Genomic DNA, 14,917 nt, shown 5'->3' with positions numbered 1-14,917 from the left:
AGACTTAGCCTAGTACAACAGAGAAGTATATTTTCTGGGTGATTTCAATATTGACTTTCATCAAGCCTCCCACTCAAGAAAAAGCTTCAAACTGTAACCAGTGCCTGCAACCTGGCTCAGGATGTCAGTCAACCTACCAGGGTATTTACAAACAGGACATTAATTAAATCATCAACATGTATTGATCACATCTTTACTAATGCTGCAGAAATTTACTTTAAAGCAGTATCCAAATCCATCGGATATAGTGATCACAATTAGTAGCCATATCTAGGAATACAAAAGTTCCAATGGCTGGGCCTAATATAACGCATAAGAGGTCATACAAAAAGTTTTATATGACCTCTTATGCAAAAGCAAAAGTCATTCTGCTACCTAAGAATAGTAAAGCCCCCTTTACTGGCTCAAATAGGCGACCAATCAGCCTGTTACCAACCCTGAGTAAACTTTTGGAAAAAATCATGTTTGACCAGATACAATGCTATTTTACAGTAAACAATTTGACAGACTTTCAGCATGTTTATAGGAAAGGACATTCAACAAGCACAGTACTTAAACAAATTACTGATGATTGGCTAAGAGAAATTGTTTTGTTAGACTTCAGTGCATTTTTTGACATTATCGATCATAGTCTATCGCTGGAAAAATGTGTTATTGCTTTACACCCCCTGCTACTGTATATTGCGGATAAATAGTTACCTGTCTAACATAACACAGATGTTTTTTTTCAATGGAAACATCTCCAACATAATCCACGACTTGCCAGTGTGTCTATGTATGCAGATGACGCAACACTATACACTTCAACTGCTACAGAAACTGAAATGACTGCAATACCTAACAAAGAGCTGCAGTTAGTTTCAGGATGGGTGGCAAGGATTAAGTTTGTCCTAAATATTTCAAAAACTAAAAGCTTTGTATTGGGGGCAAGTTTTTGAATAAACCGTAAACCTCTACTAAATCTTGTAATGAATCATGTGGAAATTGACCAAGTTGAGGTGACTAAACTGCTTGGAGTAACCCTGGATTGTAAACTGTCATGGTCAAAACATATTGATACAACAGTAGCTAAGAACAACACTATCAACAAGGCAGGTCCTACAGACCCTAGTTTTGTTGCACCTAGACTACTGTTTAGTTGTGTGGTCAGGTGCCACAAAGAAGGACTGAGGAAAATTACAATTGGCTCAGAACAGGACAGCACAGCTGGCCCTTAAATGTACACAGTGTGCTGACATTAATAATATGCATGTCAGTCACTAGTTGCTCAAAGTGGAGGAGAGATTGACTTTATCACTACTTATTTTTGTAAGAAGTGTTGACAATCTGGATACACCGAGCTGTCTGTTTGAACTACTAGCACACAACTACTCGGACACCCATGCATCTGTATTCGTGATGCACACTGCAGCTAATCATCCTCATCACCATTGTAGTGTCTTAACACTTAGTACTTATTTATGTAATAAGAAAGACTCTGAATACAAGCAATTGAACTGAAGGTTCACATTTACTCAAACGAGTTAGTACCAGAATAACATAGAACAACACTGCGCATGACCAAGGGTGCTCCATCCTTAAAAGGGAACATCAGTAATTAACAGAACATAACACATACCCCATAAGACATGCCACCAGAAGTCTCTACACAATCCCCAAATCCGAGCAGACTATGACAGGCACACAGTACTACATAGAGCCATGGCTACATGGAACTCTATTCCACATCAGGTAATAACTGATGAAAGCAGTAGAATCAGATTTTAAAAAACAAATAAAAATACATCTTATGGAACAGCGGGGACTGTGAAGAGACACACACACACAGTTACACACACACGCATACACACACACACACACATGCTAGCACTCGCACTTGCGCTCTACACACGCCTACATTGTAATATTGTTGTATGCTGATATTATACATTTTGTATTGTAGATATGCAGTGGTGTAATAATGTTTCATGATGTACTGTTTAATTTTCTGTTTCATGTAATGCAAGGGCCTTAATGTGTTTGGACCCCAGGAAGAATAGCGGCTGCCTTGGAAGAAGCTAGTGGGGATCCGTAATAAATACAAATACGTTGACTATGTTGCCCCTCAGCAATCTGGCAGTCAGGCAGACAGACGATGAGAGATAGACAGTAAAACATAGGCTATTTACATAACATACATTTCTTAGTCACCAGACTGGATAACTTTTGTACTCCTTCCCTTTGTTCCCTCTTCCATCCTTCCATCCAAGCTAGAAGAATCCTGCAAGAGAATCAATAATTGAAAAAGGATGTTGAGAGGTGTAACATTAGAATGATAAATACATACAAATACAAGGATCTCTGACGAATCAAGAAAATCTTCACATCCATGTTGGGGGGGTACATGTTTCAAGAATTAAGCTAGATTACTGTCTCTCACACACACACACAATCAATGTTTCCTATATGTGTATCCATGTACCATCTCTCTATCTCGCTCTCTCTCTCACACACACAGCTAGCATGATACAATGTTGACATGGCAGCAATCTTTTCTACAAGTTATTGCAATCATAACCACCCGCCCTCTCATACAGAGAATACACACACATAACTAGCATGACAACGTTGACATGACAATGTTTTCTAAAGTTGTTGTGATCATCATCTCTGTCTTTCATACAGACATTTACTGTCATTAACTAAACAGATATCAACATTTCTATATGTTATTTTAGCTAGCTACAACCAACGCCTATAGCAGGTACAAATAAAAAAACTTGGAGGATTGGAGGATTACTCAGTGCTAATGTTAGCTAGATAGCTAGCTAACTGAGCTGCCTAATTTTAGCTAGTTAACTAGGGGCGGTAGGTAGCCTAGTGGTTAGAGTATTGTAACCGAAAGGTTGCTGGATCAAATCCCTGAGCTGACAAGGTAAAAATCTGTTGTTCTTCCCCTGAACAAGGCAGTTAACCCACTGTTCCTCAGTACACCATCATTGTAAATTAGAATTTCTTCTTAATTAAAAAAACTAGCAAATCTTTCCTTTACGTTCTTCTCCCCAACAAAACTGCAGCTTTACTTAAAAATGTTGTGTAAACGTTGAGAAACTGTTGTTGTTTACAGCTGTGTTGTTGTGTAGTCTACAGTGTGCTCTGTCCCAACTGTTGTATGGAATGTTGACAGATGCTCTTGAGCAAGCAGGCTGCCTGCATTCCAATCCAAGTTTTAGCTGGAACGGATATGCCTACCTCCTTATTTAGCTACTGAAATGAAAATACAATTACTGCTGCATTATGTTAATTGCTTAACCTCTAAAAGTCTAAGCCATTTTCCCTCAATAACATAGCTGTCAGTAGAGTCAGAGCTGGAAGGGTGAGGGGTATATAGAGAGAAAAGGAGAGGGCCTAGAAATGAGCCCTGGGGGACACCAGTAGTGAGAGTACGTGGTGCAGACACAGATCATCTCTACGTCACCTGGAACGGCCTGCCAGGTAGGATGCAATCCAAGAGTGTGCAGAGCCTGAGACGCCCAGCCCTCGCAATGGTGCGAGATGGGCGACTAGCTAGCTAGAAGTTAGCTCACATAACTTAGCCTAACGTGCGTGAGCACACACACCAGTTTCCCACACACACATACACACACAGACACATACACACACACACATACACACACACACACACGTCATAGGGTACACGCACGGCACGAGCATGCAGCCAGGGATCGGATTGGGAACAGAATGGCTTGTTATTGAACTTTTACATATTTCTTTATTTCAAAACCCAAAAAATACAAAAATGCTTGAGGGGGTTTAACTGGGGCTACGCAGATTTGTGACGGGGCCATATCACCCCTAGCCCCGGTGTAGCTCCGTGCATGGGGAAAGGTGTTGTCGTGCCCTCTTAACGACTGTCTTGGTGTGTTTGGACCATGACAGTTCGTTGGTGATGTGGACACCAAGGAACTTGAAACTCTCGACCCGCTCCACTACAGCCCCTTCGATGTTAATGGGGCCTGTTCGGCCCACCTTTTCTTGTAGTCCACGATCAGATCCTTTGTCTTGCTCACATTGAGGGAGTCTCTTTCCTATATATATAGGATATATAAGAAACCGCAGGGAATATATACACTGATCAAAAAAATATAGGGAACACTAAAATAACACATCCTAGATCTGAATGAATGAATTATTCTTATTAAATAGTTTTTTCTTTACATAGTTGAATGTGCTGACAACAAAATCACACACAAATTATCAATGGAAATCAAATTTATCAACCCATGGAGGTCTGGATTTGGAGTCACACTCAAAATTTAAGTGGAAAACCACACTACAGGCTGATCCAACTTTGATGTAATGTTCTTAAAACAAGTCAAAATGAGGCTCAGTAGTGTGTGTGGCCTCCACGTGCCTGTATGACCTCCCTACAACGCCTGGGCATGCTCCTGATGAGGTGGCGGATGGTCTCCTGAGGAATCTCCTCCCAGACCTGGACCAAAGCATCCGCCAACTCCTGAACAGTCTGTGGTGCAACGTGGCCTTGTTGGATGGAGCGAGACATGATGTCCCAGATGTGGTCAAATGGATTCAGGTCTGGGCAACGGGCGGGCCAGTCCATAGCATCAATGCCTTCCTCTTGCAGGAACTGCTGACACACTCCAGCCACATGAGGTCTAACATTGTCTTGCATTAGGAGGAACCCAGGGCCAACCGCACCAGGATATGGTCTCACAAGGGGTCTGAGAATCTCCTCTCAGTACCTAATGGCAGTCAGGCTACCTCTGGCGAAAACATGGATGGCTGTGCGGTCCCCCAAAGAAATGCCACCCCACACCATGACTGACCCACCGCCAAACCGGTCATGCTGGAGGATGTTGCAGGCAGCAGAATGTTCTCCACGGCGTATCCAGACTCTGTCACGTCTGTCACATGTGCTCAGTGTGAACCTGCTTTCATCTGTGAAGAGCACAGGGCGCCAGTGGCGAATTTGCCAATCTTGGTGTTCTCTGGCAAATGCCAAACATCCTGCACGGAGTTGGGCTGTAAGCACAACCCCCACCTGTGGACGTCGGGCCCTCATACCACCCTCATGGAGTCTGTTTCTGACCGTTTGAGCAGACACATGCACATTTGTGGCCTGTTGGAGGTAATTTTGCAGGGCTCTGGCAGTGCTCCTCCTGCTCCTCCTTGCACAAAGGCTGAGGTAAAGTCCTGCTGCTGGGTTGTTGCCCTCCTACGGCCTCCTTCACATCTCCTGATGTACTGGCCTGTCTCCTGGTAGCGCCTCCATGCTCTGGACACTACGCTGACAGACACAGCAAACCTTCTTGCCACAGCTCGCATTGATGTGCCATCCTGGATGAGCTGCACTACCTGAGCCACTTGTGTGGGTTGTAGACACCGTCTCATGCTACCACTAGAGTGAAAGCACCGCCAGCATTCAAAAGTGACCAAAACATCAGCCAGGAAGCGTAGGAACTGAGAAGTGGTCTGTGGTCACCACCTGCAGAACCACTCCTTTATTGGGGGTGTCTTGCTAATTGCCTATAATTTCCACATGTTGTCTATTCCATTTGCACAACAGCATGTGAAATGTATTGTCAATCAGTGTTGCTTCCTAAGTGGACAGTTTGATTTCACAGAAGTCTGATTGACTTGGAGTTACATTGTGCTGTTTAAGTGTTCCCTTTATTTTTTGAGCAGTGTATATATATATTTTACACATATTCATCCCAATACATTTGTTGGCACAAAATTATCTCCATACTTCCATTCGATTTTATGGGTTAGAGAACACCATTTGTAGGCCAAACCGTTTGGACACTACAGACGTTTTTGTGAGAAGACCGATTTTCGGAATGTCTGACAAACACGCAGTAGCTCGGCCACCTTCCAGATGCGGAAGGCCAACATAAACAGCTGCGGTCAATTGAGATGCAGACACTTCTCAACATCAACTGTTCAGAGGAGACTGTATGAATCAGGCCTTCATGGTTAAATTGCTGCAAAGAAACCACTACTAAAGGACAACAACAATAGGAAGAGACTTGATTGGGCCAAGAAACGCAAGCAATGGACATTAGACCGGTGGAAATCTGTCTTTTGGTCTGATGAGTCCAAATTTTAGATTTTTGGTCCCAACCGCCGTGTCTTTGTGAGACGCAGAGTAGGTGAATGGATGATCTCTGCATGTGTAGTTCCCACCATGAAGCATGGAGGAGGTGTGATGGTGTGAGGGTGCTTTGCTGGTGACACTGTCTGTGATTTATTTAGAATTCAAGGCATACTTAACCAGCATGGCTACCACAGCATTCTGCAGCGATATTCCATCCCATCTGGTTTGCGCTTAGTGGGACAATCATTTGTTTTTCAACAGGACAATGACCCAACACACCTCCAGGCTGTGTAAGGGCTATTTGACCAAGAAGGAGAGGGATGGAGTGCTGCATCCGATGATCTGGCCTCTACAATCACCTGACCTCAAACCAATTGAGATGGTTTGGGATGACCGTAGAGTGAAGGAAAAGCAGCCAACAAGTGCTCAGCATATGTGGGAACTCCTTCAAGACTGTTGAAAAGCATGCCAGGTGAAGCTGGTTGAGAATGCCAAGAGTGTGCAAAGCTGTCATCAAGACAAAGGGTGGCTACTTTAAAGAATCTAAAATCTAAAATATATTTTGATTTGTTTAACACTTTTTGGTTACTACATGATTCCATATGTGTTATTTCATAGTTTTGATGTCTTCACTATTATTCTACAATGTAGAAAATAGTAAAAAATTTATTTTAAAAATCATTGAATGAGTAGGTGTGTCCAAACTTCTGACTGGTACTGTATATATACATTTATGCCACAGTTAAATGTATGGCATAGTTCTACTATTTGTATTCATTTGCATCACTGTCAATGCCATACTTTTATTTTGAAGGCAAACCACAAATTCCACTATTGTTGTGCTTATTCTTTATTGTGGCTAGCTTCACAACACATGACCCAGTCTGGTCGAGCCTCACGAGCCAGATGAAGCTAGCTGCCTGCTTATAACTACACACTAGGACAATGGCTAACATAAGACTGCCCCTGCTGTCTGGGGACTATGTCCCTTTACTTCTCTAGGGTTGGGAGCAGAATTGAGAATTTTGGATGAAAAGTGTGCCCAAATTAAACCACCTGCTACTCAGACATAAAAGCTAGAATATGCATGTAAAAAATCTTTGTAGTTTTTCAACTCTTGGCCTATCGAATACATAGTGTCTATGGGATCATATTGCAGTTCCTAAGGCTTCCACTAGATGTCAACAGTCTTTAGAACATTGTTTGATGCTTCTACTGTGAAGTGGGGGCGAATGAGAGGGGAATGAGTCAGAGGTCTGCTAGAGAGCCACGAGCTCAGTCTCGCGCGTTCACGTGATCGTAAGCTTGCAATTCTACAGACAAAGGAATTCTCAGGTTGGAACATTATTGAAGATTTATGTTAAAAACATCCTAATGATTGATTCTATACTTCGTTTGACAGAACTTTTTGACTTTTCCTTTGCTCCTAGTGATCGCGCATTATGAATTTGAATACTGGGCTGAACGAGCTAACAAAAAGGAGGTATTTGGACGTAAATTATGGACATTATCGAACAAAACAAACATTTATAGTTTGGGAACTGGGATTCCTGGGAGTACATTCTGATGAAGATCATCAAGGGTAAGTGAATATTTATAATGCTAATTCTGACTTCTGTTGACTACACAACATGGCAGATATCTGTTTGGGTTGTTTTGATCTCTGAGCGCTGTACTCAGATTATAGCATGGTGTGCTTTTTCTGTAAAGTTTTTTTTAAATCTGACACAGCGGTTGCATTAAGGAGAAGTGGATCTAAAATTCCATGCATAACAGTTGTATCTTTTAGCAATGTTTATTCTGTAAATTGATGTGGCTCTCTGCAAAATCACTGGATGTTTTGAAACTACTGAACATAACGCGCCAATGTAAACTCAGATGTTTGGATATAAATATGAACTTTACCGAACAAAACATACATGTATTGTGTAACATGAAGTCCTATGAGTGTCATCTGATGAAGATCATCAAAGGTTAATGATTCATTTTATCTCTATTTCTGCTTTTTGTGACTCCTCTCTTTGGCTGGAAATATGACTGTGTTTTTCTGTGACTTGGCTCTGACCAAACACAATCGTTTGGTTTGCTTTCGTCGTAAGCCTTTTTGAAATCGGACACTGTGGCTGGATTTACAACAAGTGTATCTTTAAAATGGTTTAAAATACTTGTATGTTTGAGGAATTTTAATTATGGAATTTCTGTTGTTTTGAATTTGGCGCCCTGCAGTTTCACTGGCTGTTGATGAGGTGGGATGCTAGCGTTAAAGAGATGGACATAATTGTTTTTGTTTTTTTTATCTTAAATTTAAAAAATAAAAAGGGTGTTGATAGTGTAAATAGATATCACTGTGGTATTAAAATGGTATGAAGTGCTCGGGCTAATTTTATATAAAAAGGAAGATGTTAAGATAACGGGCATAATGCCAACCCAGAGATGGCGCTAGTGGGGCACCGATGTCGTAACCTATTATACCTGAGTAAAGGATTATGCTTGAACTTTACCAAACTCTCCGAGGTGAGTTATTCACATACACATAGAAACACCCTGTTCTTTGTGGTTGAATCTGTATTTCACTGCTTGACTGATGGACCTTACAGATAATTGTATTTTTTTGTCATAATTGTACAGAGATGAGGTAGTCTTTCAAAAATCATGTTAAACACAGAGTGAGTCCATGCAACTTATTATGTGACTTGTTAAATCTTCTTATCTTCTTAATTAAAATAAATCATAATATTAAACATTCATGAACATACAAGTATCTTATATCATTTAAAAGCTTAAATTATTGTTAATCTAACTGAGTTGTCCGATTTCCAATAGGCTTTACAGCAAAAGAATACCATACAATTGTTTGAGGACAGCGCCCCACATCAACATATTTTTCAACCAGCACAGGTTTCATAAAATCACAAATAGTGAATAAATAAATCACTTACTTTTGAAAATCTTCCTCTGTTTGTAATCCCAAGGGTCCCAGCTACATGAATGGTGATTTTGTTAGATAAAATCTTTCTTTATATCCCAAAATGTCTGTTTAGTTGGCGCCATCGATTTCAGTAATCCACTCATTCAAAGTGCAGACAAAGGAGTCTAAAAAGCTACCGCTAAACTTTGTTCAAACAAGTCAAACTACGTTTCTATTTAATCCTCAGGTATCCTAAAATGTAAATAAATTATAATATTTAATATGGAAAGAAGTATGTTCAATAGAAAAGTCAAATTAGTAAGCGTGCATCCTCTTCACCACGCTAAAAACAGACTGATTTTGAAATGGGAGTCTTTGTACAAAAACTAAACATTCTTGCTTGTTTTTGAAGAAACAAGCATGAAACAATGAACATCGACTGTTGACATCGAGTGGAAGCCATAGGAATTGCAATCTGGGAGCTGGAATTACAAAGAACCCATAGCTTTCCATTATACAGTTGAAGTCGGAAGTTTACATACACTTAGGTTGGAGTCATTATAACTCGTTTTTCAACCACTCCACAAAGTTCTTGTTAACAAACTATAGTTTTGGCAAGTCAGTTAGGACATCTACTTTGTGCATGACACAAGTCATTTTTTCAACAATTGTTTACATACAGATTATTTCACTTATCACTTTCACTGTATCACAATTCCAGTGGGTCAGAAGTTTACATACATTAAGTTGACTGTGCCTTTAAACAGCTTGTAAAATTACAGAAAGTTATGTCATGGCTTTAGAAGCTTCTTATGGGCTAATTGACATAATTTGAGTCAATTGGAGGTGTACCTGTGGATGTATTTCAAGGCCTACCTTCAAACTCAGTGCCTCTTTTCTTGACATCATCGGAAAATCAAAAGAAATCAGCCAAGACCTCAGAAAAACAATTGTACACCTACACAAGTCTGGCTCATCCTTGGGAGCAATTTCCAAACACATGAAGGTACCACGTTCATCTGTACAAATAATAGTACGCAAGTATTAACACCATGGAACCACGCAGCCATCATACCGCTCAGGAAGGAGATGCATTCTGTCTCCTAGAGATGAACGTACTTTGGTGCAAAAAGTGCATATCAATCCCAGAACAACAGCAAAGGAGCTTGTGAAGATGCTGGAGGAAACAGGTACAAAAGTATCTATATCCACAGTAAAACAAGTCCTATATCGACATAACCTGAAAGGCCGCTTAGCAAGGAAGAAGCCACAGCTCCAAAACCACCATAAAAAAAGCCAGACTATGGTTTGCAACTGCATATGGGGACAAAGATTGTACTTTTGGGAGAAATGTCCTGTGATCTGATGAAACAAAAATAGAACTGTTTGGCCATAATGACCATCGTTATGTTTGGAGGAAAAAGGGGGATGCTTGCAAGCCGAAGAACACCATCCCAACTGTGAAGCACATGGGTGGCAGCATGTTGTGGGGGTGCTTTGCTGCAGGAGGGACTGGTGCACTTCACAAAATAGATGGAATCATGGGGAGGAAAATTATGTGGAAATATTGAAGCAACATCTCAAGACATCAGTCAGGAAGTTAAAGCTTGGTCGCAAAATGGGTCTACCAAATGGACAATGACCCCAAGCATACTTCCAAAGTTGTGGCAAAATGGCTTAAGGACAACAAAGTCAAGGTATTGGAGTGGCCATCACAAAGCCATGACCTCATTCCCATAGAAGATTTGTGGGCAGAACTGAAAAAGCTTGTGCGAGCAAGGAGGCCAGCTCTGTCAGGAGGAATGGGCCAAAATTCACCCAACTTATTGTGGGAAGCTTGTTGGAAGGCTTCTCAAAACGTTTGACCCAAGTTAAACAATTTAAAGGCAATGCTACCAAATTCAAATTGAGTGTATGTAAACGCCTGACCCACTGGGAATGTGATGAAAGAAATAAAAGCTGAAATAAAGCATTCTCTCTACTAATATTTAAATAGACCCTAGCTCTAAGAAGTTTTTAAGAAAAATGTTACTCCTGGGCTTATTTAGGCTTGCCATAGCAAAAGGGTTGAATACATATTGACTCAGACATTTCATCTTTTCATTTTTATTAATTTGTGAAAATGTCTAAAAACATAATTCCATTTTCACATTATGGGGTATTGTGTGTAGGCCAGTGAAACAAAATCTCAATGTAATCCATTTCAAATGCAGGCTGTAACACAACTAAATGTGTAAAAACTCATACTTTCTGAAGGCACTGTAGATGGCACTGTAGACCCCCAGCAGCCAAATCAAAAGGTATTGTGACGTGTTATTGAAAACGATCCTATAGAACCGTGACTGTGTGTATGTTTTCACAGAAATGTATGGAGCCAGCACATGGAGACTTGCCAGACGCACAGACAGGCTTGATACTTAAGTCTCTAAATTCAGAGACCAGGCACTGGTTTTTGTTCTTGTATTGTCTTTTTGTTGTTGATTGAATGGTATCAGTCAATATGGGGAGATAGAAACCTGGTTTATCGGGAAACTATACATCAGGCGGTGTCAGAGGAAGGCCCGAAAAATTGCCAAAGACAACAGCCACCCAAGCCATAGACGGTTCACTCTGGTACTGTCCGGCAAACGGTACCGGAACATCAGCTCTTGGACCAACAGGCTCGGAAACAGTTGCTACCCCAAAGCCATAAGACTGCTAAATAGTCCGACAGCTAAATAGTCAACTAATAGTACTCAAACTATCTGCACTGACTCTATCTTGCACTGACCCAATGAACACTCGCTAGAATTGATATACACACTCACTCACTCACACACTACACTGTCACTCTCACACAAATCTCTCACACATTCAAACAGTACATACGCACACACACACACACATACCGACACAACACAAACAAACATACATACATACACACGCGCACACTCACACACACACTTTTAATTTGCTGCTGCTTATCTGTTCTTTATTTTACTCTTATTATTATCTATCCGGATGCGAAGTCACTTTACTCTGCCTTCATGTACATATTTACCTCAAGTACCTCGTACCTCTGCATATTGTACTGGTACTCCCTGTATATACTGTAGCTCCATTCTTGTGTATTTTATTCCTTGCATAAGTTACTTTAAAATGTGTATCATTCTTTTTTCAACTTTGCATCGTTGGGAAAGGTTCTTAAGCAAGCGTTTCACTGTCTAGACCATTACTCATCGCATGTGATAAACTAAATTAGATTTTGATTTGATTTTGTATACGGGACAGCACACAGGAAGGTATGGACACTGAAATGTTTGCCAAAATTATTATTTTTTATCCCACCATGTGATAGAGAAGCAATTTTTAGAACCTTCTTTTTTTAACCACAGACAGAGAAACGCACCGTTTTTACGTATGTAGACCCTGGTTTGGTGCTGAGATGGTGAATATGAAGTTGAAAAGTGGTGGAACTGCCCTTTAATTTCTCTCCACCCCATGGTAAAATTAGTAGAATTCCATCAAATTTGTTATAAAATTGCAAAATGTCTAAAATCAACTTTAAAATGTACATTTTTCTCTCTGCCACATGGCAAAATGTCTAAAATCAACTTTAAAATGTACATTTTTCTCTCTGCCACATGGCAAAATGTCTAAAATCAACTTTAAAATGTACATTTTTCTCTCTGCCACATGGCAAAATGTCTAAAATCAACTTTAAAATCTACATTTTTCTCTCTGCCACATGGAAAAATGTCTCAAATCAACTTTAAAATGAACATTTTTCCCTCTGCCATCAAAAGGGTTGCCACCAAAAAATGTGCCTGCTTGGTTTCCACTGCCTTTCTGCATTATAAACTAACGCGCCTGTTATTGTATTAAGTAACCTGTGGGTTTGCCGTGTGTGCTGTCTGCTGCAGTGCCTTGACGCTCCACACAGGATGTCCCCGATAGAGGGCTATGGTTTATTTGATACCATAATGGTGAGGGGGTCGTAGGTTGGAACTGTCTGAGGCAGGGGGTGTGTCAAGTCACTTCCCCTTTGCGTTCCTCCAGAGGAGCATAGGCTAGACCTTATCCAAGAAGCGTCTGTTAGAGACAGAAGAACTGGCACGAGCTGAAACTTTTAAAGCTGATACTACACGAACAAGGATATATATATTAGAAGCTTTAAAAAGTGTATAAAAGAAGCCATCACTCAACACAACGTAAGCAATTGTTCATTTCACTCTTGACAATTAGTTACACTGTGGTAGGCTACTCAAGTAAAGAACTTTCACAAATTTCGCAGTTGGGATGTGTTTTGATGAGGTATGAAGGGAAAAAATAAACTTTGATTTGATTTGAAAGTGAGTAGCCTATAGGCTGAAAGCTTGCAACTAGAAGCCTGCATCCACCACATGTAGCTTATTAACTTGGCATGAAAGGCAGGCAGAGGAAAGTGCTTATGTTGCCAATGGAGAAATCAAAATAAAAGGCACTTTTAAATGGCAGACAGTTATTAGCTCAGCTGACTGAGAAATATTACGTTTCATTTGGCCATTGAATTACTGAACACTGAATTGCTCTCTCTCTCTCCCTCTCTCTCTCTCTCTCTCTCACACACACACACACACACACGCGCACACAGGGTGATGGGTGTTATTGGTTCCAGTGGTACCAGGCTCTGCTCATAAAGTGAGAAATATTTTAGATACCATGCTAATAAAAAAATGGAAAGGTTTTCCTGTTCCATCACATAATGTTGTGCGTCGACAACCAATGGAAATATGAGGCATTTTTATATATATATATATATATATATATATATATATATATATATATACATATATATATATATATATATATATATATATATATATATATATATATATATATATATATATATACATATATATATATATATATATATATATATACATATATATTCAGTACCAGTCAAAAGTTTGGAGACACCTACTCATTCAAGGGTTTTTTAAATTTTTACTATTTTCTACATTGTAGGATAGTAGTGAAGACATCAAAAATATGAAATAACACATATGGAATCATGTAGTAACCACAAAAGTGTTAAACAAATCAAAATATTATTTAATATTTTGAGATTCTTCAAAGTAGCCACCCTTTGCCTTGGTGACAGCTTTGCACAGTCTTGGCTTTCTCTCAACCAGCTTCATGAGGTAGTCCCTGGAATGCATTTCAATTAACAGGTGTGCCTTGTTAAAAGTTCATTTGTGGAATTGCTTTCCTTCATAATGCGTTTGAGGCAATCAGCTGTGTTGTGACAAGGTAGGAGTTGTGTACAGAAGATAGCCCTATTTGGTAAAAGACAAAGTCCATAATATGGCACGAAAAGCAATAAGAAACATGTCTCATTACATGAAGGTCAGTCAATCCAGGACATTTCTTTTTAAAATGTTATTTTAAATTTGACCCCTTTTTCATTAAGACATGAAGGTCAATCAATCCAGGACATTTCTTTTTTTAATTGTAATTTTATTTTTACCCCTTTTTCGTGGCATCCAATTGTTTTAGTAGCTACTATCTTGTCTCATCGCTACAACTCCCGTACGGGCTCGGGAGAGACGAAGGTTGATAGTCATGCGTCCTCCGATACACAACCCAACCAAGCCGCACTGCTTCTTAACACAGCGCGCATCCAACCCGGAAGCCAGCCGCACCAATGTGTCGGAGGAAACACCGTGCACCTGGCAACCTTGGTTAGCGCGCCCTGTGCCCGGCCCGCCACAGGAGTCGCTGGTGCGAGATGAGACAAGGATATCCCTACGGGCCAAACCCGGACGACGCTAGGCCAATTGTGCGTCGCCCTACGGACCTCCCGGTCGCGGCCGGTTATGACAGAGCCTGGGTGCGAACCCAGAGTCTCTGGTGGCACAGCTGGTGCTACAGCGTCCAGAACCACTGCGCCA

At 40.5% G+C, this 14,917-nt stretch overlaps 1 protein-coding gene across 1 annotated transcript in view; it reads left to right on the top strand.

The window, feature by feature from the left end:
- Window positions 1-13,038: 13,038 nt before the first annotated feature.
- LOC109871454 (protein-glutamine gamma-glutamyltransferase K) overlaps window positions 13,039-14,917 on the top strand; it is a 35,590-nt gene continuing 33,711 nt past the window's right edge. The window contains exon 1 of the mRNA XM_020462355.2: window positions 13,039-13,195. The gene's annotated coding sequence lies outside the window, so the exon portion shown is untranslated. The remainder of the gene's footprint in view (window positions 13,196-14,917) is intronic.

This window comes from Oncorhynchus kisutch, linkage group LG27 (assembly GCF_002021735.2).
Source record: "Oncorhynchus kisutch isolate 150728-3 linkage group LG27, Okis_V2, whole genome shotgun sequence".
Classification (NCBI taxonomy): Eukaryota; Metazoa; Chordata; class Actinopteri; order Salmoniformes; family Salmonidae; genus Oncorhynchus; species Oncorhynchus kisutch.
The sequence above is the reverse complement of the archived record's forward strand: the minus strand, read 5'-3'. Positions and strand labels throughout refer to the sequence as shown.